The sequence below is a fragment of the Dreissena polymorpha genome, chromosome 1 (assembly GCF_020536995.1).
Source record: "Dreissena polymorpha isolate Duluth1 chromosome 1, UMN_Dpol_1.0, whole genome shotgun sequence".
In the NCBI taxonomy this organism is placed as follows: Eukaryota; Metazoa; Mollusca; class Bivalvia; order Myida; family Dreissenidae; genus Dreissena; species Dreissena polymorpha.
In genome coordinates, this window is record NC_068355.1 from 35,342,035 (window position 1) to 35,355,806 (window position 13,772).

General features: G+C 35.8%; 1 protein-coding gene across 5 annotated transcripts in view; it reads left to right on the forward strand.

The window, feature by feature from the left end:
* LOC127876684 (uncharacterized) overlaps nucleotides 1-13,424 on the forward strand; it is a 203,952-nt gene extending 190,528 nt beyond the window's left edge. For 2 of the 5 annotated variants that reach the window (XR_008048029.1, XR_008048030.1), the window contains 6 exons: nucleotides 1,430-1,649; nucleotides 2,104-2,220; nucleotides 5,105-5,956; nucleotides 7,236-7,301; nucleotides 11,372-11,518; nucleotides 12,539-13,424. The gene's annotated coding sequence lies outside the window, so the exon portion shown is untranslated. Of the gene's footprint in view, nucleotides 1-1,429; nucleotides 1,650-2,103; nucleotides 2,221-5,104; nucleotides 5,957-7,235; nucleotides 7,302-11,371; nucleotides 11,599-12,538 lie in introns of all 5 variants that reach the window. The other 3 variants (XR_008048031.1, XM_052422088.1, XM_052422078.1) reach the window with 3 other exon arrangements.
* The last annotated feature ends 348 nt before the right edge of the window (nucleotides 13,425-13,772 follow it).

Genomic DNA, 13,772 nt, shown 5'->3' on the forward strand with positions numbered 1-13,772 from the left:
CTTAAATTATTACAACCCCTGGTTGCAAGATAGAGTGTCATAGACTGAATTCAATATAGACGTTCATCTGTATTTCTGTTTGATCCATAGGCGCTCGATGTCAATGACAATGTTTTATTTTAAATTTATTTATTTATTTATTTTTTAGTTACCCGTTGTTTATTATAATGCATACACATACTAAATTAATAAAAAATCTTCCGACAAAACGTTAAAAAAAAAAGATAGTTCGACTATGTATGTACAGTTATTGACAAGGTAAATCACTCCCCATTTTCTAAAGCATCGAAGGTGCGTCATTATGCATAATTAAATCGCTGTCATCCCGCTTGCTCATTGAAATGCGCGCGCAGGCCGGGAACCTCGCTCTTTATACACAATAACAGCCACTAAACACTATGGGCGCCAGATTTGATTTTTGACGTGCTAATTTTTTTTCTGGAAATCACCATGGCAGACGAAATCAAGTTAAACAATTGGTAAGGAATGATTCATGTGTATGCAATTTACAATATCTTTTGTTGATTGCCCCCATTAATTGTGTGAAACTATAGTTACAATGATTTATCACATCGTCTTTGGATGTTTCTGTTGAAACTGAAAGTAGATAGAGAAAGAGCGAGGTTCTCGGCCTGCGCGCGCATTTCAATAAGCAAGCGGGGTGACAGCGATTTAATTATTAATGACACACTTCCGTTGCTTTAGAAAATGGTGAGTGATTTACCTTGTCAATATCTATGTACATAGTCGAACTATCTTTTTTTTAAGAAGACGTTTTGTCAGAAGATTTTTATTAATTTAGTATGTGTATGCATTATAATAAACAACGGGTAACTAAAAAACAAATAAATAAATAAAACATTGTCATTGACATCGAGCGCCTATGGTCTGATCCATAGATAAAACGTGTATGATCTAGTACTCATACACTTACAGTATTCAACTCACATCTATTGTTTCTTATTATATGTCATACAGTTGTATTAATTGTCTCACATTTAAAGTTGTTTAGTCTCACATATAAGTCATAAACTGTCACATTTAAAGGTGTGCAGTCTCACACTTTAAGTTGTATAGTGTCACATTTAAAGCTGTATTGTTTCACATTTTCAGTTGCTTAGTATCACATTTAAAATTATGTAGTCTTACATTTAAAGTTGTTTATTATCACATTTAAAGTTGTATATCGCATAATTAAAGGTGTACAGTCTCACATTCTAAATTGCTCAAGTAAGGCCTGTTTTTTATTTAAAAAAATAAGTATTACACCTTGCTACAAACTGTACTTTACCATATATTCCTTGAGGTTTAAAACCCCTAACTTTCAATTTCAAGATGATGAGCGTTAAACATTTATACAACGCTATTCTGAGTTGTTATTGGTGAACAATCAATTGCAATATCCTAAATATCAATTTATTGTTGTCAGGACTTGATGCAAACCTTGATTGGTACCCAGCTTAACAACAGGCTCTCTGGTCAGCTGGTCCCAGACGCCCAGAGACACTTCCTGTGCATAGGGGGTAGTTGGCTCTTGGCGCAGGACCTCGGGGCAAATGCTCAACAAATCCTTAGCGCAGGGTGCAGCCAGTCTAAACCTGGGGTTTCAAACTTTCCTGCCTAAGGGCCGAGATTATCTCATCCACAAGGTATATTTGGGCTGTAATTTACTGTGTATAATGTGCAGATGTGTACTCCTAATTTCACGTTTTGATTAAACTCCATGCTACTAACTTAAAAAATTTAAATAACATTACTATGCACTCGTAAATATGCATAATAGCCGCCAATAGCCTTGATATCTTTGCAGTATATAGGGATTTTTAAGTCACTACGTTATGAAATGGTGCAGGGGGGGTGTAAAGATTTGTCATCGTCTTTAATTACCAGTAACCTCCATCCTTCATTTCCTCCTCCTTATATCCGTTCCACTTTTTTTGCTTTTGCACATAACTTAATTAGCTCCAGAGGGATAAACAATGTTTGTATAAAGAGTACATATATAGAAGGCAATATTTGAGCATTTATTTAATCAAACCAACTTCATTGACTTTCAATATAGCAGATGCAATTTGAGAATTCATTGAATTATTTGGTTTACAGGCACACATTTCCGGGAGGCGCTAAGACCATTTTATCTGTTCACAGAGTCTTATACTCACAAGTTCAGGCCCAGAGAGAAATATCCCCAACTACAACTTTGCCCCTACATCACAATAGGTAAGTGGCCTTGCCATTGCAAAAGGAGTCACTGTGGCAAAGCTTTCAAGAGACCCACTCTTAATAGCCTAAGACTTTAGATGCAATCATACTTTAATAAATAGGTTAAACCAAATGCCAACTGTGGTTTCTGCTCTTCCATTAATTGACAAGTTAATCGTATTTCAGTTTAAAAGTTCAGCGACAAACTTTTGTATACATGTAGTATATAGAAAAGTGAAGAAAATGCGAAAGTGTCAAGCTTAACCCTCAAATTTGCATTTTAAATTGAACATCTAGAAATATATTAAAACTAAAAACAACAACAACAAACGAGCCATTTATCAGCAGGTACCAACATATCTGGCTCTTAAACTATTTTCAAAAACAGGTTCTACATCAATTGTAATTATGGTTCTAAAACTACCATTGATACAAAAGTGGGGCCAGTGATGTTTGTAGCTTTGCATAACATGATTTTTTTCTTTATTATGTATTGTATATCAGTTTATCAACTTTAATGACCAATTATAACCTATAAATTATGTGATTATAATTATACCCCACAAACGAAGTTTAGGGGGTATAAAGGATTGAGCTTGTCTGTCGGTCAGTCTGTTGGTCGGTCCGTATTCAGTGTCCGCTCTCTAATTCAAGTGGTTTTCATCCGATCATCACCAAACTTGGTCAGATGTTGTATTTAGACAATGTCTAGTTCAAGTTTGAATATGTATCATGCCGGGTCAAAAACAAGGTCACGGGGTCACTGAGTGCGTTTAAACATTGAGCATGGTGTCCGCTCTTTAATTCAAGTAGTTTTTATCCGAGCTTCACCAAACTTGGTCAGAAGTTGAATCTAAATGATGTCTAGGCCAAGTTTGAACATAGGCCATGCCGGGTCAAAAACTAGGTCACGGGGTCACTAAGTGCGTTTTAAACATTTAGCATGGTGTCTGCTATTTTTTGTGAAGAAAACATGCAAAATATTCTGTGTCAATTCAATGCCGCATGTGGGGGTCACTTCTTTGACAAAGCTCTAGTTTTAATAGTTAACAAAAGCACATGATAGTTAAGTGGTGTAAGTCGCGTTTTATTGAGTGTATCAGGAATTTCCCATATGGCCATTGACCCAAAAAGACTCAAAAGTGATATGTGCTGCAACACATTTACAGATCTGCTTAAGCTGACTTGAGCACACGATTCTAAAAGCAATTGTGATCACCCTATGTTAAGCTTGTAACTAAGCTAGAAGCCTGATGTTTGATAAAATATTGATTAAACTTGGTCTGATTGGTCCTAGACAATATCTAGACAATTTCACACCTGGGTCACATGAATTCTTCAACAAGCCTTGTTGTTACAGGATCACATATGTTTAAATCATATGAAATCACTGTTACATGTAACAATTTAGAGGCCACATGTGTGGCTCAATATTTATGAAACTTGGTCCAAATGTTTTTATGCAGGGTGGCATATAGCAGTTGAACTGTCCGTCAGTGTGTCAGTATGTCAGTATTTGTGTATGTGGGTATGTCAGTCAGTCTGTCCGTTCGTCCGAAAACTTTAATGGCCATAACCTTTTCAATATTGAAGAAAGCAACTTGATATTTGGCATGCATGTGCAGCACACTGAGCTGCACATTTTGAGTGATAAAAGGTGAAGGTCAAGGTCATCCTTCAAGGTCAAATGTCTAATATATGGCGTCCGTCCAAAAACTTTAACATTGGCCATTACTTTTTCACTATTGCAGATTGCAACTTGATATTTGGCATGCATGTGTATGTCATGGAGCGGAACATTTTGAGTGGTGAAAGGTGAAGGTCAAGGTCATCCTTCAAGGTAAAATGTCAAATATATGGCGTCTGTCCGTCCGAAAACTTTAACATTGGCCATAACTTTTTCAATATTGAAGATAGTAACTTGATATTTGGCATGCATGTGTATCTCATGAAGCTGCACATTTTGAGTGGTGGAAGTTCAAGGTCAAGGTCATCCTTCAAGGTCAAAGGTCAAACAAATAATTATTTTTTTCAAAGCGGCGCAATAGGGGGCATTGTTTTTCGGACGAACACATCTCTTGTTGTTGTTTTTTATTATGTCTTTCAACATTTGTTACATGTTGCTTTACTTTGGAACTGTTGTCCAGTTTGAATTAAAACAGATTTAAACAATGAAAGATTTGTAAAGGAATAGTAGAAAAAATGTTTTTTTCAACTTTGGGAAGACATTATTGATTGAAACATATATTAACAATAAAACAAATGTGAAAGCAAAGTAAAAGTAAAGTGATTAAAAACATTAGAACAATTGAAATATATGACATTTTTAACAAGATGAGTATCAATTTTTCTAAATGGAAAAAACTGGCAAAAAAGATAAATAAGCTGTGCTGTTGGAAAATGGAGCTTAATGCATTGTTGAACCAGATTAGCCTTTGCAGTTCACACAGGCTAATCATTGACACCATTTTTCTCTTAAAGGTATGTTGGTTGAACAGAAATATCCTCTTTATGAAAATCCAGTCTAGTCAAAAAGTGTCCTCCCTGCTTATGTTGACTTACCATGCTAATCTGGGACGACACTTTCAGATATTGATGAGTGGCATATTGGCTTATGAAATTACATCTCTTCAAGTTAAGGGAAAAAAATAATTATTAATTTACAGGTTAGTATAGCATTTGCCAACACTTTTAATGTTTTAATACGAAATGATTTAGTTGTATCAATGTTTAGGCTATAAAGGACTATGGACCAATGAAACGCCAGATAAGAATTTCATGGGAATGAAGTTTTGCTATTGAAAACCTGCACAGCGAACCAAGAAGCATAGTTTGCAATATATTGTAATATAAACATTTATTACAAGTTCATATTATCCACTGTGCTGTTGTTGTTTTTCAGGAGAGCACCAGCATTGATATTGTGTTGGCCCAACAACAGCACCAGTCTGGCATGCATGAGCCCCAGTCCAGGACAACCCTTCCCCTACCCTGATCCATATCTTCTCCCCCAAGACCTTCAGCCTCAAATTCTGAACACATCCAGTTTTCTTGCACTGTTCTCATCAACCGCAATGTCCACGTCAAGTTATCCACTGTCGAGCCTGAGTAGTTTTGTTTAGCTTGAGTGTCCGAGTGGGAAGAGTGTTATAGACACAAGGAGTTATATCAGTAGTTATGGTAATGCTCAATCAACAGTCAGTTCTTGCTGTTGGACATCACTGCGAATATCACGAGGAATAAGAAGTTGAATAACTTGTTCCATTCATTATGGGACAAACACAAATTTAGCGAGGAACAGGGCAAAAAATCAAGGGACAATTGAAGTGATTAATGCAGAAGTGTAGGCTTTCCAAAGTAGATACTTGTGCTGTTGATAGCTAGGACAGTAGTAGCGTTACGGACCGTCTTGGTTTGTCCTCTCAGGCATCTAAAGGGAACATGAAGCTTTTGACGCTGTTGCTGATGAAGAAAGGCAGTAATGACTTGGCTGTGAACACCCAGAGCACAATACATCAATGGGGCATGCCTTGGACGCAAATTGCGCCCAATATTGTAAACAAGGTGCAAAATGTGAACATGTCTAGCTTTGTTACCAGCACTTGGCACTCCGAGCCTAAAGGGTCTAGTATTGAATCGAGGATAGAGATGGCTTTGAAAAATGACAGCAGTTGTGTTCTGTGGTCCAGTACACACATCGCCTCTCAATCGAGTTAGTCAGAACTCAAACTCTGGCCTTATTAATATCAGCAAGGTAAGCATGTCGTCTCAGCTTCTTGAGTGTCAGATGTTATTTGGTTAAATTTGGGGCCAATAATTCAGCCACATCCCTAATCTCCAAACATCTATATTTTTTCCATAATAGCTGGCTGTGATTCTCAATTGAAGGTTTTCCAACAAAAATTGTGTTTAATAGGTTGCAACATTGAGTGTATTTCCTGATTCAGCTCTATAGATTTAACTTTAGTTAAATTAATACATACAATTTGATGATACTGATTTTTTGATTTTTAAGTATTTGTAAGCAAAAAATAAACCCCAATATTCCAATTTTAGTCAAAATATCCAGGTTTTTCCCAATCCAACAGGCTTGTATGACCCAATTTCAAAAATGGTTATAATAGACTCTGCACAGAGCTAGCCCCTAGTTTTATCACATTTAAAGTATTTTTGAAAAACAAATGGCTTAATTTACTTATTTCACTAATTTGTATTACACTTTTAGAGAAGTTGGTTTTGATAAAAAAATGTGTATGTTTATTTCACATATAATTTGATATTATTATTATTTAAATCAGAGCCTGGATGTTTGCAAAATTGCTTTATATCCTGATGATAATACCAGTAACTAGAAGGTCTGTCCTACAAAAGGAGGCCATTTAATGTAGAAATCATAAAGTATTGATTCAATATCACTACTTACCGAGGTCTCACATTTAAAGTTTTTTAGACTCTCGTTTCAAGTTGTATTGTCTCACATTTAAAGGAGTATAGTCATACATTTGAAGTTGTACAGTGTCAAATTTAATGGTGTATAGCCTCAGATTAAATGTTTTTAGAAGTCTCACATTTAACATTGTATAGTCTAACATTTTGAGTTGTACAGTCATTCATGTTAAGTTGTATAGTGGCACATTTTTAAACGTTGTATTGTCTCACATTTAAAGTTGTTTAGTCTCTCGTTTAAAGTTGTGTAGTCTTTGATTTAAAGGTGTATTGTCATACATTTGAAGTTATATTAGCATAGCATTATAATAGCAACTGAGGCTATTTTTAGACTTTTATTTCTATAAACACCATGCCATGTAAGAAATGTATATGGATGAATTTTTTTAATAAAATATTGTTTAAGTAATCTTTGGAGGAGTATATATTGATATTTTACGCAATGTTTACAGAAAGGTAACACTTGATGTGAGATTTATTAATTTGCCATATTTTATGCTGTTATTGATTTTCATTACATTTATATAAATTTGTGTGAGTCCTAAATATACATACAAGAAAAACATCACGCTATTTTGCTGCTACAGTCGCTGCTGAGTCAGGACAAGGATGCTGAGGATGTGGTGGACAAGGATGACCTGAATACACAGAAGGTAACAAAGACGTTTTAATTATCAGGCCTTTTCATGGCCAATTTGGGAAAAAATGCAATTTTGGGATATTTATTTTTTTCGTGCGAAAAGTCCATTGATATCAGAAAAACAAATTTAATATAACTATTTCTAATACTTAAAATTAAAAGAATAAAATCATATTATGCTAGTAATATACTTTTTTTTAGATCTTATTGAAATATAATTGAGACATATTAATCATAAGGCACTTATTATGCCCCCCTTTTGAAGAAGAGGGGGTTTATTGTTTTGCACATGTCGGCCTGTCAGTCTGTCGGTCCTTCTGTCCGTCCACCAGATAGTGTCCTGATGATAATTAAAGAACGCTAAGGTCTAGGATCACGAAACTTCATAGGTACATTGATCATGACTGGCAGATGACCCCTATTGATTTTCAGGTCACTAGGTAAAAGGTCAAGGTCACAGTGACTCAAAATGGTAAAATGATTTCCGGATGATAACTCAAGAATGCTTACGCCTAAGATCATGAAACTTCATAGGAACAATGATCATGACTGGCAGATGACCCCTATTGATTTTCAGGTCACTAGGTCAAAGGTCAAGGTCACAGTGACTCGAAATAGTAAAATGGTTTCCGGATGATCACTCAAGCATGCTTACGCCTAAGATTATGAAACTTCATAGGAACAATGATCATGACTGGCAGATGACTCCTTTAAATTTTCAGGTCACTAGTTGAAAGGTCAAGGTCACAGTGACTCGAAAACAGTTAAATGGTTTCCTGATGTTAACTCAAGAATAATTAGACCTAGGATCATGAAACTTCATAGGTATATTGCTCATGACTGGCAGATGACCCCTATTAATTTTCAGGTCACTAGGTCAAAGGTCAAGGTCACAGTGACCGAAACAGTCAGGTCACTAGGTTAAAGGTCAAGGTCACGGTGACTTGGACACAGTAAAATGGTTTCCAGATGATAACTCTAGACTGCTTACTCCTAGGATCATGAAACTTCATAGGTACATTGATCATGACTCGCAGATGACCCCTTCTGATTTTCAGGTCACTAGGTCAAAGGTCACGGTAACTCGACACAGTAAAATTGTTTCCGAATGATGTCTCAAGAATACACCTAGGCCTAGGATCATCAAACTTCATAGATACCTTGATCATGACTGGCAGATGATCCCTATTGATTTTTAGGTCACTAGGTCAAAGGTCAAGGTCACAGTGACAAAAACCGTATTAACACCATGGCTGCCACTACAACTGACAGCCCATATTTGGGGCATGCATGTTTTACAAACAGCCCTTGTTAAAGAAAGAAAAACGCTTTGCGTATGGGTCCGTTTCACATACTCATAAATACGCCAGGAAAAGACCTGCTTATGTATTCCCAATGTATTCAGAATGCAAAAAAGATGAGGTGGAAAAGAAAAGTATGAATTTACTTAAGATAAAATATCCTCTTTACTTGTTTGTATAGTGTAAACTCATATACATATTCATCCGAAATTTCGTGGTCAAAGAGACTTTTACGGACATATAAGTTAACTTTGTGGATTTCTCAGTGCAGAAAAATAATTGATGAATTTGTGTCAGTTACTTTTCTGTGTGTGATACATTTTTGGATCAGTGAACCCTTAAAATAAACCAAAATAATGTTCCTCAAATAATAATGGTTTACAGTGTAACCTGTGTATTAAGAATGTTAAAGATGAAATTGACAAGAATGATATGATTTAACAAAACATTAAATGGCGTCTTTTATTGTGTATATCATGTTTACAGCAGGACTTGTTTTACTTGAGGATCAATAACTCAAACCCTTCTTCAGCTCGATGCTTTCCAACTTATCATACAGGAACCTCAGTTACACAACACCCAGAGAATTTCTGTCATCCTCACAAGGCCTTGAGTTTTTATTAAGTTGTGAGATATTTAATAAAGCTTATAAATATGATTCCATGGAATGCATTTGTTCTCAATAAGAAGGACCCCGGCCTCATTCCCAGAACAGTGTAATAAAAGCTTTAGAGTTAGTTTTCATGCATGCAATGGCAACAATGTAAGGTTGCATGGGAAAACAGGACTTAATGCATGTGTGTAAAGTGTTGTCCCAGATTAGCCTGTGCAGTTCGCACAGACAACACATTCCCCTTTTATGGAGTTTTTAATTTAAATGAAGTTTTTTCTAAATCAAAATTCCATCTATGCAGAAATTCCATGATAAGCCTGTGTGGCTGCACATGCTAATCTAGGGAGACACTTAGGGCAACATTTATTTAGCCCTGTTTTCTCAGAGCAAGACAGTCTACAATCTGTTACAGAGTTGTACAAGGTGATATAATGTGAGCATTGTTTTTGGAAAATGGGGCTTAATGCATTGTTAGTGCAATCCACTGGTAAGCCTAAGCAGTGTGCACACAGACTAATCAAGTATGATAGTTTACGCTTTTAGGAAATTTTCGTTTAAAGGGATTTCTTGTAAACAAAAATCAAGTCTTGATGGAAAGCGTCGTCTCAGGTAAGCCTGTGAGGACTGCACGGGCTAATTTGGGACAACACTATACACATGCATTAAGCCTAGTTTTACCAGAACAGGGCTTAAGTTAAGTCTGCTTCAAATCTGTTGTAGAGGGTTATTTATAAATTCTGATAAGAACAAATATGAGACAATGATGTACATGTACATGCAAACTAAAAACAATTGTTGAACGATACTTATCTTAGGAATGTATGAGATTGTTATTACTTACTGTAAGTGGGTAGTCAAGCTAGTAAACATAGTCTTATTAGATTGTGAAATCTTAATTTATTTAAATAAAGAAATAAGAAAAAATGCAAAATAAAAACGTATGTAGAGAAGCTATTGATGTATAGTAGAAATAAAATTAAATAAAGCATTGCAAACACTTTATAAACTGTAAAATCGTTATTATTTGTGGGACATTAATTGTCGTTGAATTTGTGGGTTTACTGATGCATGAATTCAATTCAAACACATAACACCAGAATCAGAAATCCATGAATTTACGTGTCCAGAAAAAAGTAATTTTTTGAAAACTCCAAAATGTTATGTCAACATATATCTGATTGATGGGGACCCAATTTTTTGTGTCAGTCAGCACGTTTTTTTGTCTGGAAGGGACATGAACATTTAGAGCTTTTTTTCTTTCTTACGTAATGGCTGTTTTTTACCACAAATTTGATAATTTGACGACTCAAATGTTCACAATTTAAAAAAGTTTGTGACTCAAATTTTCACAATTGTAAAAAGTTTGCGACTCATTTTTTGACAATTTTGAACAATTCATGACTCATTTGTTCATAATTTTGAAAAGTTTGCGTCTCATTTTTTGACAATTTTGAACAGTTTGTGACTCATTTGTTCACAATTTTGAAAAGTTTGCGACTCATTTTTTCACATACTGAGGGGGCCACAGCCCCTTCACAAGGATGACACAAAACAAGCCCTGTGATTTGATTTGTGTTTGTGGGAGTTTGGTTATTTTTAAACTGAAACATTTATTTTTCCTCAACTGAACATATGAAACCAAATTAATGTTTGCAAATTACTTGGAAAAACCGGTGCCATGGGATTAGTTACTGTGAAAATGTGGAGTTTTGGGCATCTTCACAGTACGGGCAAACTAGTTGTGTTAGCTGGTAGTTGTTCATGTTAAGTGGCCTTTTACTTAGAATTTTACTCCCAGGTGTATGTGAACAGTCATGTGTTTTCTTCTTTTTAAAGTACACGTAAAAGGCACCTTCTTATATGCTATTGGACTAATAAAATGAGCACTGAAATTGAACATTTCACTAAAAACACATGTAAAAGAATATGTTGATGGATTTGTGAAATTAAGTTCCATGAAATTAAAAAGACCCATAATTCCCAATTTGAAGATTATTTCACACTGCAAATTGTCGAGTTGTCAGGTATTATCACGCTTATAATTCCCAATTGGTGTGGTTCAGGTACTTTAAACAATTGGGAAAAAATATTGCTGGTGTATTACTAACGTTCTAGTTCAAAAGACTAATTGGGCTTCCATATTCCATATTGGTTTGCTCCATGTTACAGCTACTGCTCAGCAAAGAATACAACTGTCTGGTGAAAGGCTCGACCGTATCAAAGTCCAGTGATGTCGGGGTATGTGGCCGTTCCATGTCTGGGGATTGCATTTTAGCTGACACTAACAAGGGAGAGAACTGAAGATCTGCACCTGCAGTGAGTTGTTCCCCTTTAATTGCTGTTTAATTAATTTAACGGACAATAAAAAGGAAGAAAACTGAAGATTTGCACCAGCAGTGAGTTGTTTCCTTAAGTTGCTTTTTATTTATTTAGCCTACAATAACAAAGGAAGTAACTGAAGATTTGCATCAGCAGTGAGTTGTTTCTCTTTAGTTGCGGTCTAATTTTGTCTTCAACTTTCGTTACATATTAATTTACTTTTGAATGTTTTTCTTTTGTGAATTTAATCAGATTTTAACAATCAAGGATCTGGCATGGTAAAATTTTGTTTGTGTTTTTTTAACTTTGAGAAGACATTAATGTTAACTTTTTGCCTCCAATTTATTGAAACATAAATGTACAGTAAAACATCAGTGAGGGCATTATAAAAGAAAAGTTCTTAATAGAACGAGTACCATTTAAACATATTAGAGTTTTAACAAGTTGATGTTCCCTGATATTTTTATTGTTATGCAGGAAAGAAGCGGCTAAAAAGCTAAATAAGCCGCGCTCTGAGAAAATAGGGCTAAACACATGTGCTTAAATTGTTGTCCCAGATTAGCCTGTGCAGTCCGCTCAGGATAATCAGGGACAAAACTTTCCTTTTTAAAGTTATCTTTCTTTGAAAGGAAGTCTCCTCTTTATGAAAATCCAGTCTAGTCGGACATTGTCCTCCCTGATCATGTGGACTTGCTAATCTGGGAAAACACCTTATAATATTAATGAGATGCATATTAGTTTTTAAAATTACATCTGCAATCTGCAAGTTAAAAATATAAATTATGAATTGACAGGTTAATATAGTATTGACCAACAATTTAGATGTTTGAGTACCAAATGGTTTGACTGAATCAAATGTCATGCTATTTCGGACAAGGAACCAGTGAAATTCCAGATTCAAAACTCATGAGTCTGATGTTTTGCCGCTGAAATCCTTCACATCCTATCAAGAGGCATATTTTGTTATAGATTGTAATATAAACCTGTTTTACTAGTTCATATTACCCATGTTTTCAGAAGAGCACCAGCCTTGATATAGAGTTGGTACGGCAACGACACAAGTCGGGCCCGCTGGAGCCCCAGTCCAGCACGACCCCTCCCCTGACCCCTAGCTCCACCCATTTTACCTCCGGCATCAAAGAGTCAGCATTGTTAAACAATTTCATCCCATAGCAATTTCTGAGCACATAGAGTGTTTGCACATTTTTCTCAACAACCGCAATGTCCGTGTTGAGTCTGCACTTGAGCCCTGATTGGTTTGATAGACTCAAGTGCCGGAGGTGGTAGAAGTGTAACAGACATAAGAAGTTATTGCAACAGTTGTTGTAACACTTACAGTCAGCTCTCGCTGTTGGACATTACAATGAATATTACGAAAAATACAAAGCTGGATAACTCATTGCATTCTTTTTGGGACAAACAGAACTGCAGCAAGGAACAGGAGAAAATCACGGAATGTTTAAAGAGTTTAAGTCAGAAGGGTAAGCTTTCCATCGGGGATACTCCTGGATGGTCTTAACTTAAGGGACAGTCCAGGTTTGTCCTCTCAGTAGTCCAAACTGTACAAAGAGAATTCATTTATTTTTGACGCAGTTGCGAACAAAGAAAGGCAGTACCGACTTCGTTGTGAACAGTCAAGCATGGTACATCTCTGCGGAATGCCTCAGGCGGGAATTCCATCTGCAACAAGGTGCTAAAGGTGAACCCATCAGGGTGTGTTACTAACCACTTCAAGACCAAACAGCCTCTAATTGATTCGACGATAAACAAGGCGTTGAAAAATGACAGCAGTTTTGATGTGTCATCCAGTTCGCTCTTTGACTCTCAACCCAACGTTAGTTAGGACGCAAACTCGGCATTTAGCGTTATCAGCGAGGCTCGAAGGTCATCTCTGCTTCTTGAGCTTCAGGTGAGACCTTGCAGTGTTATTTACTTTGTAAAAGTTGGGGCCCAGATTCAGCACCTAATCTCAAAAAGTCTATTCCATATTTTTCCCATAATTACTGTCTTAAGTTCCCAATTGAAGATTTGCCTGAAAAAATATTTATATTTAATAGGTTCCAACACGTTTAAGTTTAACATTATCATAAGTGAATTTAATATTTATAGCACTAATTATAAATTTTTAAGTATTTGTTAAAAAACAGTTGTATTGTGTCACAGTGACATTTATAGTCTCACATTTAAATTTCTGAAGTTATGCCGGTTTCAAAAAAATATATATATAATTATGATACCTTGCTACATACTG